Raw genomic sequence first — 26,503 nt, 5'->3', positions numbered from 1 at the left:
TATATCTAATTCATTGTGTTTCAGTGAAATCTTAATAATGGAGATCCTCACATCTTGATCTTTCTGCAGACAACCAAATTTCATGCCAACAGAACTTGACTAGGCAGATGTGGATGACATCAGAGTTTAGCTGATCAACTCTTGACTGAGATTTTCAAAACAGTCTCAGGGATTTAGACTCATCTTTCATTAATTTTAAACACATTCATGGAAGATGTGTATCAAAGTCCCCCTAGACAGCTTTGAGAAACTCATTGCATTGGATACAGGTTTTTCTGATGTATTCGTCCTCTGTTTAGATCCAGGTGCAGTAGGAGCAATTAACTTGTTCTCTATTTACGCCATGAATTTTGTAGGCATTAGTCCAGCAAGACTGATATGCTTGATCTGCATTCTTGCAAAGTTCACACTCCACAACATGTCCGAGTGTGAGTGTTCTCTATTTTGCTAAAGTTTGGGGGTTTGAGGCCAAAAACCAGCAGGATTCAACAGTATTCAGAATTTACCATTTACCCTTTTCTGAAGTGAGCTGGTATTTTAAATACTAGGATGATCCTAGAATTTTTAACTTTATTGTACTACGTACAACTCTACATTTTACTCCATAACTAGCACAAATTGTAACACTGTATGTTGTGATCACTTAAACTAAGCAAGGATAGGTTCGGTCCGTATTTAGGGTGTGTCTTCACTGTGGAGTTAACTTGGGCACTTTACTCCTGTTACCCAAACCCCCTTCCCTCCCCCAACACACACACACACACACACACAAAACTCACTCACCCACTTTTAATAACTCTTTCAACCTGGGCTAGCTGGCTTATTTGAGGTTGTAGGCTAAAACCTGAAACCTAAAGCTTTCATTTGGGCTGGTAATCCACCCGTTTAGCACTGAGGACACAGGCTAAATCATTTCAGTGCTGATAGTCCTCCAGTGATATTCCACAATTCCCCTTTGTGCCCAGAAGGACAAATTCTCCCACAATTCACTGGGGGGAAAATGATTGAGCAACTCATCTTACTGCAGCACAAAGAATTTTGGGATATGCCCTCAGAAGTTCTTGTGACACACATGGGAGAGTACAGCATCAGTGAAGACACAATAACTTAAATATGGCTTTGCAGCATGGCTTTTTACACCCAGTCCAGGCTAACTTGGGGCTTGGACCTGTTTGCTGATCAGCTCCAAGAAAGGAACACTTATTACCACTGTCTGCAGCACCTAATAGTGAATCAGTTGGTGGCACTCTCCCATCTGATACAGACTTTGTACTTTCTCAGATTCATAGATTTTTAAAGCAAAAATGGCCCATTAGATCACTTAATCTAATCTCATCTCCTGTGTTTCACAGGCCATTACATTTCACCCAGTTACCCTGTATTGAGCCCAATAACTGGTATGACTAAACATATCTTTTTCACTGAGACTTAGGCTCCTAATTGCCTATGTCATGTTTGAAAATAGAATTTAGCCATATAAATCACTTTACAATTTTGAGTGCATCAATGCCTACCCATTTTTAAAAATCTGGACCCAAGTGCATAAATCACTTCTAAAAATGGGCCATGTGCTCACTGAGGTAAAATTTTCAAAAGCACCTGTCTTCAATCCTGTTATTTGTTAAAGAATTCTCTGTACGATCTTATATTGATTGGCTTGGAGTTATTTTATTCCTCTTACATATAAAAACATGCGTTTTGCTTAGAAGTCATGTTTCTGTTCTCAGCAAAACCTTTTCCTCTTCTGGAGGTGACCTATTATATCAAGTAGTTTTATTGATTCTTCCCTTTGTCTTTTGATTTTATAATTTGGGAGTGCTATTTGGTTCCTTAGAAAGACTTGTGTGACTGACTGCATTGTGCTATTTTTCTTTACTTATGCAGACTGTGACAGGTTTCCCACACACACACACACACACACACACACAGGGTGCCACATGATGTACTGGGGTACCACTGAGCCCACCTGTTCCACCAGCCTGTGCTGCCCTACTGTCCTGCTGAGCCAGGCCCTCAAGCATCCTCCAGCACACACACAGCTAGGGACACACCCAGCTGCATAAAGACACAGATACCGAAATCAGTTCTGCATGGGAGGATTCAGGGAATTGCCCAGCACTCAAGTGCACACACGCCCTGGAGTGTAAACCCCAAATTGTACTGTCTTGCATTGCAGAGAGAACTGTACAGGTAAGCTCATAAAATTTGCTCCCCCCTTCAATGTGGAAGAAGAAATGCACAGCTTTTTGCCCCCCAGTTCTCTGGTTTCAGAGAAAACAAAAACAAGTTTATTAACTACAAAAGATAGATTTTAAGTGATTATAAGGGTTAGCAAACAGATCAAAGCACATTACTGAGTAAATAAAACAAACACACAAGCTAAGCTTAATACACTAAAGAAACTAGTTACAAGTAGTAACTTCTCACCTTAACTGTTGTTTTAGACAAATTGCAGAGGTTCTTGAAGGCAAGCTGCTCTTGCTTGCAGCTTAAAACTCTAGGTATTTCTTTCACAGGCCAGACACTTTCCCAGCCTAGGCTCAGTCCGTCTCTCCCCCACCCTCCTTTGTCTTTGTTTCTTAGACGTTTCCAGCAGTCATCCTGGGTGGGGATTCAGTGGAGAATGAACACTGATTAAGTCACTCCTTGGCCTTAAATAGGTTTTAAATATGGAAGGAACCCTTTGTTTTCCAGAGTGGTCCCACCCCGGAAAAATACTGGTATTCTATCATGTCCAGTACCAGGTGACATGATCACATGACCCTGCAGTGTCAAAGCAGCCATGAGTCAAAGGTTGTTTGTAGCATCCCAGGAAATTTCTCAGGAAGGTGGGAGATTAGCATCTTTAAAGACCTATTGCTCTCCCTAATGGCCCATCCAGACGGATTGCATTCTGTCAGGTAGGCGTTCTCCAGGTGTAAACCCACTTGTAATTGATACATAGTCAATTCCTAACTTCAGATACAGAAATGATACAGGCATACAAATAGGATAATCATATTAAGTGTGAGGATTATATGGGAAATTTATTCAAAGAAGTTAAAAAATACCTGTAATTGTTCTTCCATGAAAATAATATTCAGATAAAAATTTATACTCACTCACTCATTTTCCCCATCCAGGAGCCAGAGATTAGTGAGATTTAAGTGTGACAGGTTAGATTGTACCTGATTCTTATGGGGGCACCTGAGGAATGGTGAGGTGAGGACAGGAAGCCTAGAGCCTCCCCGAGTGTTGGACTGCTGGGCCAATGACAGGTCCACTGTGGATAAATTCTTAAATACTCTTTGGGCCAGAGACAGAGACACAGATAGAGAATGAATGATTCTGTAATCCAGTGGTTAGGGCACCCAGTGGGAAGGTCGGAGACCCCAGTCCAGTCTAGGGTGACCAGACATCCCGATAAAATCGGGACTGTCCCGATATTGAGCAGTTTGTCCTGTGTCCCAACCAAAGCATGGTAGGGACGCCATTTATCCCGATATTTTGTTTCGGGTGTGTCTTTTTTCCCCCCTCTTAGGCGGCAGTGACAGGCAGGGGGAGCCCTTTTTCAATTGTTACACTCACCCGGCACATCCGGGTCTTCGGCGGCACTTCGGCGGCAGGTACTTCAGTTGCTGACGGGCTTCAGCAGCATTTTGGTGGTGGGTACTTCTTTCTTCGCTGGCAAGATTTATTTCCCGCCACCAAACGTGCCGAGTGAGTGTAACAACTGAAAAGGCGCTCCCCCTGCGGCAGTCCCGATATTTTGTATTTAGCATCTGGTCACCCTAGTGCAGTCTCCCTGCTCCAACCACTCTTTGATTATTTATCCACAGTGAAACAGCTTCAACAGGAAGGATGGAGGGACCCCTACATTAGAATATTCCATAGCTCAGTGGTGTGAGCACCCTCCTGAGAGGTGGGAGCCCGCTGTTCAAATCCTCTCTCCCCATCTAGTAGAGAGGATGGCATTGAACCTGGCTCTCCCACATCCCAAGTGCGTGCTCTAGCCACTGGGCTAAAAGTTAAGGTGGGTAGCAACAGCACTTCCTCCTGCTGAATTCTGAATGGGATCTGGTCCGGTAGGTATGCTCAAAGGGCCCCTACCAAATCAGACCCTGCATGGAATGCCTGTCTTCCCCTGGTTTGTGGATCACTCTGGGGCTTAGGTGGGAGATCGACAGGGGCAACAGTACATGTGCTCAGATGTAGAAACACAGACATCTGGGGAAATTTTACCCTGAAACCTTACATGCTGAGTGACTTTAGGTGCCTATAGGGTCTGGTGGAAGGTTTGTGGATTGCAAAGGAGCCAAAACAGAGACTTAGGCATCTAAGTACTTTCAGGGATCCCACCCATGGACCCCAATGACTATGGTTTTCCTTCAAGGAGAAATTCATTTCACTTATGCTCCACTGTAGCATAGAGCTATTGAAACAAAATGGACAACACGGGTTTTCTGCCACAAGCAAGCCTTGAGAGAAGTATGAAGCATTACATTTTAGAACCGCAAACCTGTTTCTTTATTACAAACTGTTATTCCTTTGATTTCTTTTCAATAAATTTCTCTCCGTGGTAGAATGAATGTCACTTCACAAACAGATTTTAGATCTCCAAAGACATGCCTGGAAACTTTTCATGTGCTGACTTTGTAATGTTTGAATATTTTTAGACACCTAGAGGATTAGGAAAAAATCCTAAGGTATTTGAGCAATACCAGTACCAAAAATGTCTTTACTTATATTATACTGTACATATTGTTGGACATTTTTGATGGAAAAAACACAGGTTTAAATAAAGACTGCGCAGTATTGTTTCAGCAAGTGATATCATGAAAAACCACACCCAATCCACCAAAGAAAACACTAAGTAATAAGTGTTGTTGGGATTCTCTGCCCCCCAGGGAACTTCTCATCCGATACAAACTGTAAATTATTCTTAATTAAATTCTTACTGCCTGGGATCCATGATCCTCCTACCCAGGTCTGTATATGCCTGTGACAGTGTGATTCAGTGTGAGACGGCTATGATTCCTCTGTTGAAGGGGGGTTAACACACAATGAAACACAAACATAGCGCACTATTTGTCTCACTGAAGTATCCCACTTTTGCCACTTTCAGTTTAGTAACAATGAATTACAGCAAAGACCTGTACCTTTGGCTGAATTGGGGAACAAACAGTTGTGGAATTCAATACTCCCTGCATCTATTTACACTGGGCTTGATTGTCAGAGTGGCTGAACAGCCACAGTTCCCATCGATGTGCATGCATAGCTCCAGCTGACCTTTAAAAATCAGGCTCATCTTTCAAACGGAGGGCAAAGGCTTGGTGGCTAAAGTAAGGGTGAGTCAACTCTCCCTACAGATCTGTGTTCACAGAGAAGCTGGAATTTTGCCCTGTTACAGCCATATGTTAACAGCTCTAATGGTGGCACCAGCAGCTCAACTGGTGTTCATTAGGAAAAAGGCTCATGGACCTAACTCACATGTCCCAGAGCCTCAGTGAGAAACACCAGCTGACATTTGGATTCTGCATTTTCCCTGCCACCCATACTCTGCTACCAAGCAGACAGATGGTTTGGTCTGAAGCGGAGCGATCTCATTTGCAAAATAATTTGCCAATTTCTCATTGAGAAATACACTACACTGTCCCAGATGAAAACAACCTGCATTAACCAGATCTGGATGCTGGGGTACGGAAGACATTTTTCTTTGCCTGCAGCACAGCCATGATAAGAATTTTTAAAACTCTGTCACAATTTGTTAGCCTCAGAACAGGACTTCTGCAACCAGTGCTCTAGCAGTTTGCCCTCCTGTTTGATCAGTAGCAGATCATCTGAAAACCATGGTGACTTGTGAGAATAAAGTCAGGGTAACACATTTAGGAGCATGGCTGAGTTCTAGAAAATGTACAATAGGAAACAACTTTGCATAGAATGGAGATTGACATGGAAAAGACCTATTTCGTATTCCTGCCTAATTTCTATGACTTAATAACTCTGCATTATTGACTTATTTTCAAAATTCTGAGCATCGTATACACATCATGGCTACACTTAGAAATATTGTGGAACAGCAACATATATTCATTTCAGTATGCACTGAAGTTACTTGAAAAACAATCTATTGATTCTCCTAGTTCAATTAAACCATGGACAACTTTCCTGGGAACTCCATGTGACATTATGTTTATCTTGCTAACTGCTAATTTAGAGGTTCTTAAAAGAAGTGATACTGCAGGGTTTGAAAAACTACAAAACAGGCCTAAGCCTGCTGTAGTGCTGAGTCCCCTCCAATTTAAAGGAATAAACAGCTATATGCTGCTTAGTATGTACCATACTTAACTATAACATGTTTTCAGGCCACCTTCTACTCTGTATATTTTTACATGTAATTTTCTACACGTTTCTTGCCTTCTTGTACTTTCTTTCCCTTCCTGGCTTCTTGCCAACTTTTCTTTCCTGGAATAACTCCTGGGGCCTGATTTCCAGTTGCTGAGCACCTATCACTCACATTGACTTTTTCTCCACCCCTCCACCCCCCGCTCTCCTGCTGGTAATAGCTCACCTTAAGTGATCACTCTCGTTACAGTGTGTATGGTAACCCCTTGTTTCAAGTTCTCTACGTATATAAATCTCCCCACTGTATTTTCCACAGAATGCATCCAATGAAGTGAGCTGTAGCTCACGAAAGCTTATGCTCAAATAAATTTGTTAGTCTCTAAGGTGCCACAAGTACTCCTTTTCTTTTTGCGAATACAGACTAATACGGCTGCTACTCTGAAACCGTTCATTTGGCGAGTGGATACTCAGCATTTGTGAACATCAGGCTCATAGCATTTCATTTCCTGTGCTGCCTTAAACATCTGTTTCCTCTTTTCCTTCTCCCCCGCACCTCACTTAACTCTCTTTCTTTCCGTACATTGTGTTCTCTATCTCCTCCTTTATATATTCTCCCTCCTTCTATGCATAACATTTTTCTTTAAATACCGTATTTCTCTCGTGTATACAATCTATCACTCATATCCTTTCATACATCGGGATTAGAATTTAACCAGTCAGATATTAGCCAGAAGAATACACCTACTAGCCAGAAATCAGTGTAGAAGATGGAGGACTCATGATCCATGTGAAAAAAGTCAACACATTCTACCCCAGGCCCAATTTTTTAGAAAGAAGACGATGCTAATAGTGGTTCCCCTCAACTGTACTCAGGGCTTAGTCCGTCTTCCAGATCATCCCCCCATGTAGCAAATTTCTGATATTTTTGAACCTCCAAGCCCTCCAACTATCCCCAATCCCTCTGGTTGCCAAAAGGGAAAAGGAGAATTCTCTTTCTTTCCACTCTCACCCCAGACACTTCTAGCAACTGAGATGAGTGAGTGATATTTCTATTTCTCCACAGTTCCCAACCTCCATTTCGAGCCTTCTTCCCCAGTAAGCTGGTCCAGGATCTGACTCTGTTGCTACTCATAGCTTTTCCAAGGAGCAGCAGAGCGTCTTATGCATGACAATATCATTGTTGGTATTCAGAACCCTGTAAGCAGCCGTGAAAATAAAGTTCTGGGTGGTTTTCACTGCTACAGCTTGACAAAGCTATAAGCAGCAACAGAGGAGCTGGAGCTATGTGTCTGGAGGTCCTGGAAAATAGTACTGCATCGGTTAAACCTGGTTCATATTTAAATATTACCTTTACAGTCATAAGGCTTGTAATCTGTGTCTTGATGATGGCTTAGATAGCAGAAGTTTACAACACTTGCCTGGGAAGGCTTCCAATTCTCCATAGTCAAGCAGATTCTTCAAGCTCTCCAATACTGGATTTAAAAACAACAAACAAACAAACTGGACTTTTTTAAAATAAAATACTGACATCATCATCACAGCACTGTGGCTTTGAAGTTTCTGTAGCTTAAATGATGCTGAACAGTAAAATCTAGGAACAGAAATGTTTTTAAAAAAATCTCTCTCTACCAATTAATCAGAAACATCAGAGTGGCCAGATTCTTATACCATAACAGCCCTCCCAGAAACACTCAGAGCCTCATTCTGATCTCACATGGGTGTAAATCAAGAGTAACTCCGTTAAAGATCAACACTGGTGAGAGACAAAAGTCAGGCCTACATTGCATGAGGTACACCCACACATATGCACATCTTGAGGACCAAGGATTCTGTCTTTTATGATTTAGAATTAGACATCACAACTTGCTGTGACCCAAAGCAGAACTGACTACTATATGTATAAAAATATATTGGAAGGGATTACATTGCCCAGATTAAGGTTAAGGTGTCTACCTGGAGTATCTGGAGATGAAATTTACATTTGTATCAGAATGACAGAGCTGGAGACTGGACTGCAGTGTTGCTTTTTTAGTCAGGAACTGCCACTGACAGGTGGCATGTGAGAGGTGTCCTGCAGCCATTTTCTTCTCGTTTCCCTCCCATCCTCATCTCGACACTCCCACACATGTTCACGAAATACTGAATTCGCCTGGATGAAAAGCTATAGAGAAACTCGGATACAATGTAAATTACACAACCTCTTGGCACTATTTGGATCACACCAGCCCTAGACTGGTCTACATTTATTCTAAGCATGCCTCATTATCATTTCCAAACCAGCTCTCTTTTGATGTTTATATTGCAAGTTGCATGGGTTTCGTTTTTATTACTTGATGTTTTCCTTCCTCAATTCTATTAACATTCTTACCAAGTCTCCTTAAGTGGCTAATTTCCATAATTTCTCTGATCCTGTTCTGTGTTTGATCTTCAACTCTTCCAAAGAATGTAAATAACTGTAATAAAAAAAAATCAAGATAAAAAAAGAGAATCTTCTATTAAGTGAGCAGCCTCATAACAAATAATTATTCGAAAAAAATAAAACATCAAGAAAGGGTGAGCGGAAGTTCCAATCCACACTATTAAACAGGAAGCACATGGAAAATGCAATGTTGCAAGTCCCATCAGATGGAGACGTGATAGGAAGGAGGACTGGTCAACATGGTTATACGAACATGCTTAGGGAGACGGTCCATATTGAAGAAAAAATGTCCTGATGTAACCCACTATTCGTTGTGTGAATTACAGGTCTTCCTCTGTGCCCAATTTGTTAGGAGAGAATTGGATTTACTACTCAGCCACCATAAGATGGAAACAAGAAAACCAGGGTCAGGAAAAATCTGGCCTTGGCTTAGGCAGACATAACAAAAACATCTGCACAATTGCAGTGTTACTCACAAGGACAGATTCATGAAAAGGGGGAGGAAGTGTGAATAACTGACCTTGGTCTGTGATTGTAATGATAAGTTTCTTGCTGAAGTTGCTTTGCTGATAAGTAGAATAATGAATTATTATTTGCTATTGCTGTGGAGATTTTTAGCCTATTAGAGTCCATTATGAGTTATGTGCTTGATCCAGAGAAAAACCTATAAAGACTTTAGTTAGAGAGTGTACTTTGGATTGTCTATGAGCCTGGAGTCACTGGCATAAAACTCCCCAGCAGCTAGGAGAAATGCTGGACACTGGAAACCTGTTGCTGCCACTCACCACCTCAGACTTTGGGTAAAACTATATTCTGGTGTGTTCTAGACCAGTGCTTCTCAAGCTATCTGATGTGGGGGACCGGCAATTTTTTTTCCCACTGTGCGCGCAGACCAGCAGCTGATGGCTCGCAGACCAGCACCAGTCCGCGGACCACCACTTTGAGTAGCACTGTTCTAGACTATTACATTTTGATGTGTGCTTTGTACTTAAGAAAAACAAAGATTTTTGGGCAGAAGCCCTCATGTGTACCAATCATTCATCAGACGGAGGTGCTGTGTCCCCCACTGATTTATTTCTTGACACCGCCTGGAAAACAGAATAATTACCATAGCTTTGGGTTCAGATAACCCCAGGTAACAAATCCACAGAGGACGCGAGTCTGTTACAGTTCTTAGCTTGAGAACCTGGCTCTTTAGTTTATGCGACAGCCACTCATGTTTTTAGCTCTAGAATTCCCCAGTTCAATCATTGGGGTCAGCCAAGATAGTGGCCATCACGCGGAATCAGTTACAGGAAAAACTACCATATATGAGACTAGGAAAGAACAAAACACTGTTGGTTGCCACTTGTTACCAACCAAGGTTTAACAGTGTGGTGTGTGGACATAAATGATGCTTATAGACAATGATATCACTAACTGGTTACAAATTAGATTAAAAGTTGTAGCCTTGTCTACATGAGAGAAGTTTGGGGTTCTACCCATTGTTTGGTCCTCCTGCTATGCCTGTAACACATCCATCCACAGACAAAATGATCCCAGTGATGCGTAGGAAATCAGATCACCAGTGGATGACAAAAATATAGTTAGTGATAAAGATATGCTTTTAGAATTGTTGCTATGGTGAATAGCCATATTCAGAACATATATTTAAGAATTATTATCGCCACCTTAGCTCAGTCTCACAGTAAAATGAGGTTTCTAATTGGTGATACCATAAGTATACCTACGCATCTAACTCAAATTGAATTCAATGGGAAGTAGGCTCCTAAAAATCTTTGAGGATCTGGACCTTTGCATTTATTTCCTACTGAACTCTGGTAAATGTAAAACCAACTGGGGTTAATTGGCAACAAGCACAGCTCTGCAAGAAGACATTAGAATTATAAAAACACCTCATTTTTGCAACCAAAATTTTTTTTATGGCAGCACTTGTAACTGACGTATCTAAATTTATTCACAAATTCCTTGCCTGGCCTCCTGGATGAAAGTTCACTGAAAGAATCAATTAAACAAGTATATTTGATCACCAGATGTGCATGTCCTGGGGTATGTTTTACATCAGCCAGAGACACAATGCTATGGTAAATTATAATTAATGCTCAGCTGACTATTTCACAGAGCAACAGACAAACATTTGATCGATGTGAAGGAATACTATCCAGCTGAAAAAGCAGAACTCAGAAATTGACCTAATTAGAGTTAAAAATACGGTGGCAAACACAGTTATAACCAAAAGGTGTTCAAACGATACAAAGTATGAAATTATATGTTTAGTTATACTAGACAGCCATTCAGTAATTCCCTACATAAAGTGAAAGAGGAAAGATTTGCTTTGCAGATCTATCAGTGTAAAAACTCTTGATTAGAAGTGACATTGCAAAAGTAACAATGCTATCAGGTTCCTATTCCCCACTATGATGGAGGCACGGGGGAGTCCCAGAGATTGCATGCTACCCCCCCCAAAGGGGTGGGGGTACTTTCTGTACTGTAGCCTGACTTACTGGTTCAGAGAACAAACCCAAGTGGTGCATCTCCAGAGTCATGTTGAGTGCACTCAACTCCCACCGAAATATAGGCAGCTCATTGAGGCCCCAATCCTGCAAACATTTAAGCATGTGCCCATCTTTACTACTATGAGTAGCCATCCATGATCAGGGCCTGATAGTTCTGCACTATCAGCACTACTGGAAAAAGCAGGTCAATGCACAGTTCTCTTTACCAGTGTTAGAAGAATTCATGTTCTAACATTTTTTAATTGTGTTTGTAAACAAAAAACATGTTTTAAACTGTTTCCTTTAGTTATAGAACAGTGTTTTTCTAGCCACATTGTTAGTACCGTTTTTTTAAAATTGTGATTGCATTTAAATAGGCGTTGAAGTCAAGCATGACAGTCTAAATGTTTAACTATTCAATAGCTGAGGGAAGTGCATTGGGAAAGTCCATGAGGGAACCAGGCAGCCCTTGCAAGTATGTAATCTACAACTTCTCACTGGCCACAGTGGCAAAGAGGAGAGTCACAAAGGCTCCATGTATAGCCATTTGAAGCACATCTGATCACTCTACATCTGAAGCGATAGACCTCTGCCCGCAGAAGGTCAAAACCAGGAGGCTGAACTATTGGGTCTGTCAGAAGATAGGCAGTGTCTATGTTTGAAGCTTGTTCTTGCCACCTAGCATGCCACTTCAGAGGCAATACCAAGGTTCTTTAAAGAAATTGTCCTTATGAGGTGCCTGGAGCCAAGCCAGTAGATCAGTGAATTAGACACACCTTTAAAAAGGGATAGATGTGACTGATCTTATACCCTAAGGAGCAGATTTCGGAAGGTGACTTGTCACTTGATGTCAGAAGGGGCAAGACTGAACGAGACCAGCAGCCAGGCCAGGTTGGTTGGTCGGTCTCATGGTACCAGTTATTATACACTGTGTCATTCAGCTGAGCGTCCACTAGTCCTTTGTGAAAGGAACTGACCCACACCAGGGAGCAATACTCTGCCACAGAATAGAACAAGGAAAGCCCAGAGCTTCTCAGTGTCTGTGCATTGGCTCCCCAGGTTGAAGCAGCTAGTTTGATGATCAGGTTGTTTCTTGTCTTTATTTTCAGTGAGGTCTTGGTAAGAGGTCCCTTGAATGTCTAGATGCGGTCCAGTGTAACACCTAAATGCACAGGCTTTGGGTCGTGGGCCAGCCTGTGGCCATTCAGGAAGATGTTAAAATGTTTGTTGGCTTTCATGTGGTTTAGATGGAAACAGCTGGACGCTGTCTTTCTGGCACTTGGTTTAAATCACCACCTTTTACAATAGAGGGCCATCTCTTTTCTGCATCCAAGATTTCTTCTAGGTGACTGAAATCCTGGGCCTGCACTACCAGGCAGATGACATCTGCATAGATTAAAACACCTGGCAGTGGTGAAGAGAAGGTCATTTGTGAAAAAGTTGAAAATCGTTGGTGCTAGAACTGAGTCCTGAGGTCAATTGTTTTGGGACCTCCAGGAGCTGTTCTTTTGTCTAAGTGAAACTTGAAACCAGTGGCCTCTGGGCAGCAGTTCAGTCCAGAAGCCATTCTTGATGTAGATGGGGACACCACTGGATCACAGGTGCTGCAGTTTGGTCTGAAGCCTACTTGATCTACACTCAGTATACTACCAATGGTGGGAGCAATTCTTTAAAGTATATGCCTTTAAAGTAATTTTTACACGCAGCTTAACAAAGAGATGGGGTGGTAATTTTCTGCAAATCAATAGTTTTTCCTCAGATTTTGGCAAGGCTATTACTTTTGCTCTGCACCAGATCTTAGATATTTTATTCTCCTCAATGACTCTAGATAGAAAGATAGTTCAGTGTTTACTAGTTCTTCAGGCATTTGGGGGAGATGTTATGAAGCCCACATGCTTTACCTGTTCTCAGTGTTTTGATCACCCTTTCTATTTCATCCGCAGTCTTCTTTGGTTTCAGGTATGCACTATTTTTATTGCCGCCATTTTTCTTCACCCCAAAGTTTTCTTCAAAGTTTTTGTCCTTATCCACCTTTGATTAGGTGGGTAGCAATGCTGTTTGGAGAAACAGGTGACGGCACTATGCTGGAGACTTCTGAGCAGCACCAAGTTTTCGGATTAGTGCCTAGGCTTTGTGGCTGTATCAAGATACATGTTTAGTTCCTGCAGCTGCCGAGTACTCCTGATACCCTAACAAGCCAGCTGGCTACCTGATGGACCACCCTGCCTGATTGCCTAAGGAAGCTAGCAGGCCAGTTCTTAAGCTCAGCAGCAGCTTGCTGGCCATAGACTCTCTGTCACTCTGTGCTCACCTTTCACCAAGCCCTGCTCTGTTCCTCTGCTGATCCGGCCCAGATCCTGCCCTGCACCCAGCTCTGTTCTCATCCTGTCTCAGCCTTGTTCCTGCCTCAGAACCATCCCTGCTCCTGCCTTCCCTGACTCATTGTAATATGGTTCTGACCCTCAACTCTAATTCCAACTCAGTCTTCACCCTTGGCTCTGGCATTTAGAATCTGACTTCAGTTCTGACCTTTGGCTCTGCTTCCGGCCCTATCTTGACTCCTGGCTCTAGCATCTGAACTCTGGCCACTCTAGGCCTGACTGCCTACAACCAAGTCTCCTGACGCACGGCAGCCTGCAGTTCATGTAGCATAGAAGGATCCTAAGGCAATTGTGCTGCAGTGTCGAATTTTGGCAGCACAAGGAAAAATCTGACTTCAAGCAGAGGAAAGACACAACCCAGATACATGAAAAGTATAAACAGCCTGTTTTAGAACTGTGGGAAAAATCATTGTTTTTGTTGTGTGGAATTTCTCAACAGTTTGTGCTGTTTTGTTATACATAGTTTCACAGCCCCCAGTTTTGCACTGTCTACAGTGAAAGAATGGCTATATTTTGCATCCAAGACTTGTGGAAATGCAAAATTTGATATTTTTATTGTGAAAAACATTTTTCGTTGGGAAAAGGCCTGGTTTCTCTCAAAAGTTAGCCCATGTTCACTGTGAAATGAGCCTATTTTTGTGTGGGGGAAAAAAAATCATACACCTTAACAAAATATTCCATGAACATGTCCCAATTTTGTGATTATAACATAATGTAAAAGCTCTTACATTTCAATTAGTTCTGTATTTTATTACAAGTATTTGCCACACTTCTTATTTGTCCTACACAAACTTCCCTCCCTGCAATGAGTGCAGCAGCTATTGAAGGGAAAGCTGTGCTGAGGAGAGTTACTATTTATTTACACACAAAAATGATGTTAAAAGAACATTAATAAAGTCAACTCAAGTACTCAAAAGATAGGAAATGCCAGATTTAAGATAGCCATGCAACTTTAATTTGGCCCCCGGGTGCAAATGCATGATACAGTCAATTACATGAGTGCATACTATTTTTTTCATGGGACACCTGTTTCATTCAGTGCACAGCATGGACAGTGCTCAATTAATGAACACCTAGTCAATATTTAATTTTCTCTTCCTTATTCAGCATGTGGGCCCAGGTCTTATTTTTTGTGCACTATTCAAACCATGCTCTGAAGACAGAATTATTAATTTCCTCATGGAATTTTCTATGGTGCTCATCACTAAGGTATCCGAGTGCTTCACAAACATGAATTTATTTTCACAACACCCATGTCAGGTGATCGGGCAGCATTATGCCCATTTTAGAGATGGGGAGCAGAGGCACAGAGAGATTAAGATCAAATGTGTCCACTAATTTTAGGTGCCCAATCTGAGATGCCCAGGTTCTGATTTGTCAGAGTACATAGCTTTGTATAACATTTGACATATTCAGAACACTGCTCTCATTGACATCAATTGCAGCTGTGAGCACTTCACACTTCTGCAAATCAGACCCCAGGGTTACAAGCTGGGCACCCAGAAAATGAAGAACACACAATTAGTGACCACCTATGAGTAGTTTAAATGACTTGCTTAGCAACACATAGGAATTCTGTGGCAGCTTTATGCTTTCTCCCAGGCTGCCCCTCAGCCTGTAAACATCTGCAAAACTAACTCATTGTCTTACTTCAGATCCCTCCTTAAAACTGGTTTCAGAGTAACAGCCGTGTTAGTCTGTATTCTCAAAAAGAAAAGGAGTACTTGTGGCACCTTAGAGACTAACCAATTTATTTGAGCATAAGCTTTCGTGAGCTACAGCTCACTTCATCGGATGCATGAAGTGAGCTGTAGCTCACGAAAGCTTATACTCAAATAAATTGGTTAGTCTCTAAGGTGCCACAAGTACTCCTTTTCTTTCTCCTTAAAACTCTGCTTTCCCATAAGGCCTACAAAAACTTGACATAGTCTTCTGGTGTGCTGAGACCACAGCCTATTTCTAACATAAACACCACTTTAGCCAGTTCGTACCTTGTTTTTCAAATCTGTAAAATATGGATAATACATGCCTAGTTCACAATGATGCAGGGAGGCTTCAAGCATAAGGGTTTGTAAAGCACCTTGATATTCTTGCATGGAGGATGCTAGAGAAGTGAAACATATACTGAACCATAAAATAAGCAATAATAAATCAATTTTAATTATTATGCTTTCACTTCTCTTTATTTAAAATCTGTAAAATAGGATTTTCAAAGGGATACTGTGTGATTTAATTTATATCTATATGCATACTTACAGAGAGAGATGCTTTTATCATATCCTCAGATAACTGAGAACAGCATTTGGCTCAGTATTATTGCTTAGCTTATTATACAGCACACAGGCTCCCATTATTCACTCCAACCATTCTGTTTCTAACAGAAAAGCTATCATCCAAACTGGTTGGAGGATTTCATAGCAATGTAATTATCCCAAATTCAAGAGAAGCAGAATCTGAATGCACACTACAGAGTGATTGCTATACACTGATGCTAGGAATTCTCTTCCTCCCCTTGCTCCTTCCCCTCCCCAACTCTTCTATAATTCTCTCCTGCTACCTAAGGGAAGTGAGAGTTTAGGACAAGCAACTGAATTTCAGTGGCCAGGCATGAACCAATATTTTAATGATTTCAAAAATCAAGTTTTTTCAGCCACCAAGTATTTTAGCAAGATGATTTGTTTTAGAGGGGGAATGAAATGTACTTGTTTTTGTTTTGAAGCTAGGATGCTTCATTCTTATCTATTTATTCATAGTGTGCTAGTGCAAAGTGGCCCTCATGAGGATTCTACTCTGCTAGCTATTGCACATCTATAAAGACAGAGTCTCTGCTGCAAAGAGTTTACCACATAAGGAAGGCAGCATACAAAGGATTCAGGAGAGGGATACAGTTAAGTGTGTACAAAAGTTATTTTCCTTTTTAAGAAAGCTGCTAGCACCACCTATTATCAAGATTGCCCAACACGACCCATTATAAGACCCTGTTTTCAGTTGCTTATAACTTTGCCAACCTTTGAAATTTTTCATGTCAGGTCTGCCTCAGGTTGAGTGTTTTTTCAACAGTTCAAAAATGATTCAGCTGTTTCTGAGAATGAAGTGTGTCTCATCCTCACTGAGTACAGAATGATATTAGCCTTTTTTGCAACTGCATTCCATTGTTGACTTATATTCAATTTGTGATTCACTATAAACCCCAGATCCTCTTCAGCAGTACCACCACCTAGCCTAGTAGTTGTGATTCAGTTTGATTTTCTTTAATAAGTTTACTACTTTGCACTTGTCTTGACTGAATATCATCTTGTTTATTTCAGACCAATTCTCATCAGACCCTGCCCTACTGACTTAAATAAATCTGAGGCCTGGTCTACACTACGAGTTTATGTCAGATTTAGCAGCATTAAATCTGAATTAACCCTGCACCCGTCCACACAACAATGCCATTTTTTCGACATAAAGGGCTCTTAAAACTGATTTCTGTACTCCTCCCCAACGAGGGGATTAGCGCTGAAATTGACATCACCATTTTGAATTAGGGTTAGTGTGGATGCAATTCGAAGGTATTGGCCTCTGGGAACTATCCCACAATGCACCATTGTGACCACTCTGGACAGCACTCTGAACTCGGATGCACTGGCCAGGTGTACAGGAAAAGCCCCGGGAACTTTTGAATCTCATTTCCTGTTTGGCCAGGCGAGCTCATCAGCACAGGTGACCATGCAGTCCCAGAATCGAAAAAGAGCTCCAGAACGGACCGAACGGGAGGTACTGGAGCTGATCGCTGTATGGGGAGAGGAATCCGTGCTATCAGAACTACGTTCCAAAAGACAAAATGCCAAAACATTTCAAAAAAAATCTCAGAGGCCATGAGGGACAGAGGCTGCATTAAGGAGCTCAGACAAGCGTACCAGAAAACCAAACGGACACTCCGGGACAGAGCCCCAGACAAGCCGCTTTATGCTGAGCTGCATGCAATTCTAGGGGGGGCCGCCACCAGTACCCCACTCCTGTCCGTGGACTCCAAGGATGGGATACTCTCCGCCGTGGCTGAGGATTTTGCAGATGGGGAAGATGAGGAGGAGGACGAGCTTGGGGAGAGCACACAGCATGCTGTTCTCCCCGACAGCCGGGATCTTTTTATCACCCTGACTGAAATACCCTCCCAACCCAACGAAGCCGGAGAAGGGACCTCTGGTGAGTGTACCTTTTTAAATATAAGACATGTTATAAAAGCAAGCATTTTTTAATGATTAAGTAGCCCTGAGGACTTGGGATGCATTTGTGGCCAGTACTGCTACTGGAAAAGTCTGTTAACGTGTCTGGGGATAGAGCGGAAATCCTCCAGGGACATCTCCATGAAGCTCTCCTGGAGGTACTCTAAAAGCCTTTGCAGAAGGTTTCTGGGGAGAGCAGCCTTATTCCGTCCTCCACGGTAGGACACTTTACCATGTCATGCTAGTAGCAAGTATTCTGGTATCATTGCATGACAAAGCCTGGCAGCATAGGGTCCCGGTGTTTGCTGGCATTCAAGCAACATCCGTTCTTTCTCTCTCTGTGTTATCCTCAGGAGAGTGATATAGTTCATGGTAAGCTGGTTGAAATAGGGGAATTTGATTAAGGGGACATTCAGAGGTGGCCATTCCTACTGGGCTGTTTGCCTGTGGCTGAAAATAAATCCTCCCCGCAGTTAGCCACGCGGTGGGAGGGGGGGCCATTGGCGCTGAGCTGTTCGTGTTTGGCTAGCATGGATCTTCCCTGATACCAGCCAGGTGGTGGGGGGACGGGAAAAGTGATCATCCCAGAGAATTGGATGGGGGGAGGGGGTTAGTTTGGTTTCTGCTGCTGCATGTTAATAGGAAAACTGCAGCAGTAAATGGTCAACTCAACGGACTTTGCTTGGTTTGGGAAAGGAGGGGGCTGCTGTTATGAAGGTTGCAGAAGCTGAAAGACTATGGCTTACCATGGCCGCCTGCAAGCCGAATTCTGTTGCCCGGCCCTGCGTGTGTGATCTCTAACACCAAACCTGCAGGCACTCAATATAAGATGCAAAATGCGACCTTGTACCAAAATCACGTGCTATGTAATGTGAATAGTGTTGTTCACCGTGAAAGAGTATAGCCATTGTCCTGTAAAATTTATCTTTTTAAATACTTCACTCCCTTTTTTTCCTCCAGCAGCTGCAAATGTTTCCCTCCTCCATTCCAGAGGCTATCTCAGATAAGGTGGCGAAAAAAAACACACGCGTGATGACATGTTCTCTGAGCTCATGCAGTCATCCAGCACTGACAGAGCTGTGTAGAGGGACACAATAGCAGAGTACAGGACAGTGGCCGATGAACGTGAGGAGAGGTGGTGGCAGGAAGATCAGAGGAGGCATGAGGAAATGCTGGGCATACTGCGGGATCAAATGGACATGCTCCGGCGTCTGGTGGAGGTTCATGAATGGCAGCAGGATCACAGACTGCCGCGGCAGCCCCTGCTTAACCGCCTCCCCTCCTCCCCAAGTTCCATAGCCTCCTCACCCAGACGCCCAAGAACGAGGGGTGGGAGGCTCCGGGCACCCAACCACTCCACCCCAGTGGACAGCCAAAGAAACAGAAGGCTGGAATTCAACAAGTTTTAAAGTGGCCTTTTCCTTCCCTCCTCCCACACCCCACCCGGGCTACCTTGTGAGTTCTCTCTCTATTTTTATAATCAATTAATAAAGAATACATGTTTTTTAAACGACAGTGACTTTATTTCCTTTGCAAGCAAGCTGTGATCGAAGGCGGGAGGGCGGGTGGCTCACAGGGAATTAGAGTAAACCAAGGGGGCAGGTTTTCATCAAGGAGAAACAAACAGAAGTGTCACACAGTAACCTGGCCAGTCATGAAACTGGTTTTCAAAGCTTCTCTGATGTGCACCACTTCCTGCTGTGCTCTTCTAATCGCCCTGGTGTCTGGCTGTGCGTAACCAGCAGCCAGGCGATTTGCATCAACCTCTCACCCCGCCATAAACGTCTCCCCCTTACTCTCGCAGATATTGTGGAGCACACAGCAAGCAGTAATAACAGTGGGAATATTGGTTTCGCTGAGGTCTAACCAAGTCAGTAAACTGCACCAGCGCGCTTTTAAACATCCAAATGCATATTCTACCACCATTCTGCACTTGCTCAGCCTGTAGTTGAACAGCTCCTGACTACTGTCCAGGCTGCCTGTGTATGGCTTCATGAGCCATGGCATTAAGGGGTAGGCTGGGTCCCCAAGGATAACTATTGGCATTTCAACATCCCCAACTGTTATTTTCTGGTCTGGGAATAAAGTCCCTTCCTGCAGCTTTTGAAACAGACCAGAGTTCCTGAAGACACGAGCGTCATGTACCTTTCCCGGTCATCCCACGTTGATGTTGGTGAAATGTCCCTTGTGATCCACCAGTGCTTGCAGCACTATCAAAAAGTACCCCTTGCGGTTTATGTACTCGCCGGCTTGGTGCTCCGGTCCCAAGATAGGGATATGGGTTCCGTCTATAGCCCCACCACAGTTAGGGAATCCCATTGCAGCAAAACCATCCACTATGACCTGCACATTTCCCAGAGTCACTACCTTTGATAGCAGCAGCTCAGTGATTGCATTGGCTACTCACATCACAGCAACCCCCACAGTAGATTTGCCCACTCCAAATTGATTCTCGACTGACCGGTAGCTGTCTGGAGTTGCAAGCTTCCACAGTGCTATTGCCACTCACTTGTGAACTATGAGGGCTGCTCTCATCTTGGTATTCTTGCACTTCAGGGCAGGGGAAAGCAAGTCACAAAGTTCCATGAAAGTACCCTTACGCATGCGAAAGTTTCGGAGCCACTGGGAATCATCCCAGACCTGCAACACTATGTGGTCCCACCAGTCTGTGCTTGTTTCCCGGGCCCAGAATCGGCGTTCCACAGCATGAGCCTGCCCCATTAACACCATGATCTCCAAATTGTGGGGGAATACAGTTTTAGAGAAAAGTGTATTCATGTCCTCATCACCACTCTGCTGTCGCCTCCTCGCCTGGTTTTTCAGGTGCTGGTTCTGCATACACTGCATGATAATGCGCGAGGTGTTTACAATGGTTATAACTGCTGTGGTGAGCTGAACGGGCTCCATGCTTGCTCTGCTATGGCGTCTGCTTCTGCTCGGGCAAATCCAGGGAAAAGGGTGCGAAACGATTGTTTGCCGTTGCTCTGGTGGAGGGAGGGGCGACTGACAACATGGCTTACAGGGTTGGCTTACAGGGAATTAAAATCAACAAAGGGGGTGGCTTTGCGAGAAACAGAATGGCCCCCCTCAAGGATAGAACTCAAAACTGGGTTTAGCAGGTGGTTGATTTCATGGAGGGACGGAGGAGAAAATGAATACAAAACAAATCTGGTCTATTTCTTGTTTTGAGCCACTTCATCTATCTTTATACATCTTGCTGGCAGCAGACTGTGCAGTATGACCGATAGCCATCGTCATCACCTGGGTGCTTGGCAGAAGACGGTGCACTCTGACTGCTGGCCATCGTCTTCTGCTGGCTGCAGATTAAAAGGCAGTGCACTGCCGGTAGGATTGAATCGCCAGGAGAAAACTTAAAAGGGAAATGACCTGGCTGAGTCACTCCCATGTTTGCCCAGGCGCCCCGACCTCATCGAGGTCGGTTAAAAGAGCACCCTGGACTACCAGTCATACTGCACTGTCTGCTGCCAAAAGGCAATAAACTGATTGCTGTGTAGCAATGCAGTACCGTGTCTGCCAGCACCCAGGAGACATACAGTGACGGTTAGCTGAGCGGGCTCCATGCTTGCCGTGGTATGGCGTCTGCACAGGTAACTCAAGAAAAAAGGTGCAAAACGATTGTCTGCCCTTGCTTTCACGGAGGGAGGGACGGAGGGAAGGGGGGCCTGACGATATGTACCCAGAACCACCCGTGTCAATGTTTTAGCCCCATCAGGCACTGGAATTTCTACCCAGAATTCAAATGGGTGGTGGAGACTGCGGGAACTATGGGATAGCTACCCAGAGTGCAACGCTCCGTAAGTCGATGGTTGCCTCGGTACTGTGGACACACTCCACCGACTACATGCACTTAGAGCATTTGTGTGGGGACACACACAATCAACTGTATAAAAATGCTTTCTACAAAACCGACTTCTATAAATTTGACCTAATTTCGTAGTGTAAACAAGGCCTGAGTTATCTAACTATTCTTCAACTCGTTCTTTCCCTATTTTGGCTTTCTTTCCTTCCCCCTTGTTGTAGATATCAAGAGCAGTGATGAGCTGCCAGAAGCTGAAGAACCGGTTCCTTCAGTTGTTCTGGGTCTTCGGCGGCACGTCCTTCAGTCGCTCCACATCTTCGGCGGCACTGAAGAACCTGCCGCCGAAGTGCCCCCGAAGGCCCGGAGTGCCACTGGGTGAATAAAAATTCTCAGGGTCTCTTCCCCAGCCGAGAGCTCAGGTGGGATGGAAAGGATGGTCCTGTGGGCTGCATGTGGCCCGCAGGCCACAGTTTGCCCATCCCTTTAACAACTGGTTCTAAACCGGCTTCAAAATTTAACAACCAGTTCCCATGAACCGGTGCAAACTGGCTTCAGCTCACCACTGGTCAAGAGTGTGATCGGTTGACCAAAGTGATGAGCTGGTAACCAAGCAACCATGTGGATTTTATTTTCTTACTTAGGGCTAGTGCAACACTTACTCACAAAAGTAATCCCATAGACTTCAAAGGGACTACTCAGGTGAGTAAATCCTCGCCAATATGAGCCGGGGTTGCACAATCTAGCCCTTAATGTTTGTACTGAACTCCGAATATGTTGAGCGCTATGTGTTGTGTTATATTGTTACTCCCTTTAGTTCATGAAACCCACCAGAACATGAATCTCCATTGAAAAGCCATAGATGTGGGCTATTGCAAACAAGTGATGATTAGCAAGCAGCATTCTCTGTTGGCTCCTTCATTCCATTTCCTTAGTTTTGTGGATATTGAATTTGATTCTCACAAGCATTAGGAGAGAAGAATAGCAATTTTTAAATCAGCACTGCAGAGCTGGAAAGCTACAAGTGCAAAACCACAAGCATGCTAGCAGTCTTGACACTGAAATGTAGAAATTTGACTTGAAACACAAGATAGCCACAACTAGCACATGATTTATTGATTACCACCTGTCACGTGATGAATTCCTTGCTTGTTTTACTACAAATCCTGTTTTATTGAGTCCTATGGAGTCAAATTAAAAAGAATATTATAGGCAGAAATGAAATATTCAAAAGTAGAGCCTTCAAACATCCCATCCTTTGCTGTGCTTTTGTCAGCTCTCACAAGAGAAACAGCAGTAGCCATGGTCAACACTTGGATGGGAGATTCTGTGTGAAAACAACATTACATATATTTGCACCTGGTCTATACTAGAACCTGTACTATTGCTATCACTGATGAAACTGAACTGATGCTAGACTTACTGATAATCCTTGGTGTAGACACAGCCTTTGGTCTATTACAATGTTAGTTTCATCTCTTTATTGACTGGTAGACCCTGGCAGGGGATACAGATGGTCCTGTGCTTGCATACTTGTAAATGTAATTTAAAAGAGAAACAAACAACCCATGAGTTGTACTGAAGGATGATGATGTAACTATTGGACTGTTCATTAGGGCTGGTCAAATTATTATTTATAAATAATTTAGCCAATGTTGGGATTTTGACAAATTATTCATGAATAATTTTGCCATCGTTTGACCATCTCTACTATTAACATTATTGCATGCTATGAAAGTCATCAGAAAAATAATGCCCTGGATTGCACAAAGTGCATTTTACTGGTTATTCAGTGGAAAGGGAGGGATATTTGTTCTATGGGTCAAAGAGCTCATTAAGAAATCTAGACTGGATACTGGTTCCTAAACCTGACTGAAAATTTGCCAGTAGAGCATTTTTAATGGAAAATGTTGTTTTCATGTGAGGTTGGGTTTTTTTGCAAAACATTCCATGTTTGTTTAAAAATTTCAAGTTTTTGTTGAAAAACTGAAAATGATGTAAACTTTGAAAAATCTTCAGTTTTGCAGTTTTCGGTTTTTATATGAAAAACTGAAAAATTTAACATGAAAAAAATCGGTTTTGTTGAAACTTTGCATGGGGAAAAAACTACTTCCAGAACTGCTTTACTTTCTGTGCATACTGTAGCACAGCCCAGTACCTACAGAAGAGGCCTGACAGGTTCCTATTCAGAAGATGTGTTTAGGAAAGATGCTGATAACAAGATATCTCATTACATGATTTTTAAGAGGTTCCTGTTTAAATGTACAAAGAAAGAAGTTTTAAGTGCTCTCACCGATTGTAATTATTCTGCTACTTGAAGTGTTAATCACCCAATCTTTCACATATCCAAGAAACAGGACTTTGATCTTAGCTATTTGAATTACAGTATATCTTATTTGCATTACTTGAATTAATATGCATGATATTCTTTGATTCAATCTGTAACTAATACATGTAACAGAAGAAAAGTTCATGCTGAAAGCAGGAATAGATTTAATTTGCTGCCATGGAAGGTAAAGTGCAAAATCTTCACGAAGGGAACATGGGCAAATAGTACTTGGTACTATACACAATATAAACTAGGTGAAGCTAGGCTAGGCAGGGCAGATCAGATATGTATTCCTATTTTCACTTTGTTTTCCTCCACATTCATTAGATATGGTTCTTTCACCTCAGTTTCCATTCCACATCAAACATAGCTTATAAGGGAGGTGAGGGCCATTGATGTGCTAGCTTAGTAGTACAAAGAATCTATAGTTCACTCCCTAGGAGAAGTTCTTTAGATCACTTACAGCATAGGTGCTTCAAGGAGTGACCTTTTTGCTTTTCTGTGCGCAGCTTTAGAAATCTTTCCAGTAGGTATGTAACAGTTAGTTATTGACATAACTAGACCTCCAGGGTAATCTTTAAGGCAGTTCCTAGTCCCTTTAGGTTGAGCCACAGCATAAGCACTTTTAAAGAGACAGGTATAATTTATCTATTTTGCCATTACAGGAATAATAAGAATCAAAATGTTCACTTCTCTAGTGTTTGTCATCCACAGTTATCTGAAAATGTAACTTATATTAACTATCATAATAAACTATCAGGCAGGCAAATGTATTTGTCTTAAACTAACTCAATAAAAATAAAAATACAAAGATGCATATTACATTTGTTAATCAGTTATAAAACCTGTTGATAATTGCTGTAATATTTTATTTAAAAGAACACATTTTGGAGGGGACTGAAAGGTTTGTGTCTTCAGAAGAGTGCTGTCAAGAACTTCAGGCCCTATAGACAGGTGCAATCATTTAGTTTTCTACTGTGAATAATATGGTTCAGCAATATCAATGCAAGCCGTGTATATAAACTTAATTTTACCTTTCTTTCCTCTTTATTTTTCACTTCAGCAGCCCACTGTACCTGAATTCTTGCCTTGCCAAGTCCCCACTCCTTTATATTTATAGGGCATCTGTATTACACAGTGCTGAAAGGGGCTATGGGGGCCGGCCTTCAATAAGAACTCCACTGGATGCACCTGGAGGAGGAGCACATGAGAATGCCACTGATTAGAAGTAGGCTCAGTTGGCCAGAAACAGGTGGAACCAGGATAAAGCCCAGGATCAGTAAACAGCAAAGAGGCTGTGCAGCAAAGCAAGCTGCAGTCATTCCCTGAGTGGAGGAATTTGCAAGGCTAGTGAATTCAGGGAAAAAGGAAGTTAGTTATGTAGCAAGTAGTCCAGGGAAACAGCAGCAAGGGCTGGGTCCCTACAGAGCCTTAGCTGCTTGTTATAGGGTCCCTGGGCTGGAATCCAGTGTAGAGGAGAGGCCTGGGTTCCCCTACCAGCCTCTTGTGAGTGTCAGAGGATGTTGGAGAGGCCAGCTAGTGGGTCGGGAAGGACTTCAAGTTCCCCAGAGAGGGAGGACCTTAGTGATGTGCCATGAAGAGGAGATTGCAGTCCCTGGAGTGAGAGGGTTGCAGGGAGACACCACCTGGGGGGAAGACCCTGCCAGAGGGGGAGCTCAATGCCTGGCAGAGCTAATTTCCAGGACAGCTAGCAGAAGATGCCACCATCGGTGAGTGCACCCCCTGACATATCCATTCATATATTTGAACATGTTTCAATTTCATTCTTTCTTCAGTTTTTTTTTCTAAATGCTCTAATTTTTTCCCACCTTCATTCAATCACCATCTCTTTCCTAGGGAAAGTCAGGCCTTCAAAAATCCACACAAGTATTTGCCCAGGGTGAGTAGGAAACATTCTTGGGTCTATGTTATCACTTTCTGCAGAATCTAGTTTTTCATAACTCTCCACCCCAAAAAAGCTCCCAGGGCTCTGTCCCTTTTGTTTGCAAAGATAACTTTCCAAACATGATTTTAATGCATCCAGTGCTGTCAAGGTTCCTTCCCCACTCTGAACTCTAGGGTACAGATGTGGGGACCTGCATGAAAACCCCCTAAGCTTATTTTTACCAGCTTAGGTTAAAACTTCCCCAAGGTACAAAACTATTTTACCTTTTGCCCTTGGACTTTATTGCTGCCACCACCAAGCGTCTAACAAATATATAACCGGGAAAGAGCCCACTTGGAAATGTCTTTCCCCCCAAAATCCTCCCCAAAACCTACACCCCCTTTCCTTGGGAAGGCTTGATAAAAATCCTCACCAATTTGCATAGGTGAACACAGACCCAAGCCCTTGGATCTTAAGAACAATGAAAAAGTAATCAGGTTCTTAAAAGAAGAATGTTAATTGAAGAAAAAAAGTAAAAGAATCACCTCTGTAAAATCAGGATGGTAAATACCTTACAGGGTAATTAGATTCAAAACATAGAGAATCCCTCTAGGCAAAACCTTAAGTTACAAAAAGACACAAACA

The 26,503-nt window shown here is 42.8% G+C and overlaps 1 long non-coding RNA gene across 1 annotated transcript; it reads right to left on the bottom strand.

The window, feature by feature from the left end:
- Positions 1-2,783: 2,783 nt before the first annotated feature.
- LOC122465041 lies at positions 2,784-25,415 on the bottom strand. Its single transcript, XR_006289571.1, has 4 exons — positions 25,008-25,415; positions 8,693-8,777; positions 7,673-7,796; positions 2,784-4,659 (listed from the first exon to the last, which is right to left on the bottom strand). It is a non-coding gene; the product is annotated as an uncharacterized LOC122465041 (long non-coding RNA).
- Between the last annotated feature and the right edge of the window lie 1,088 nt (positions 25,416-26,503).

This window comes from Chelonia mydas, chromosome 3 (genome assembly GCF_015237465.2).
Source record: "Chelonia mydas isolate rCheMyd1 chromosome 3, rCheMyd1.pri.v2, whole genome shotgun sequence".
NCBI lineage: Eukaryota > Metazoa > Chordata > Testudines > Cheloniidae > Chelonia > Chelonia mydas.
This window is presented reverse-complemented; position numbering and strand designations above follow the sequence as displayed.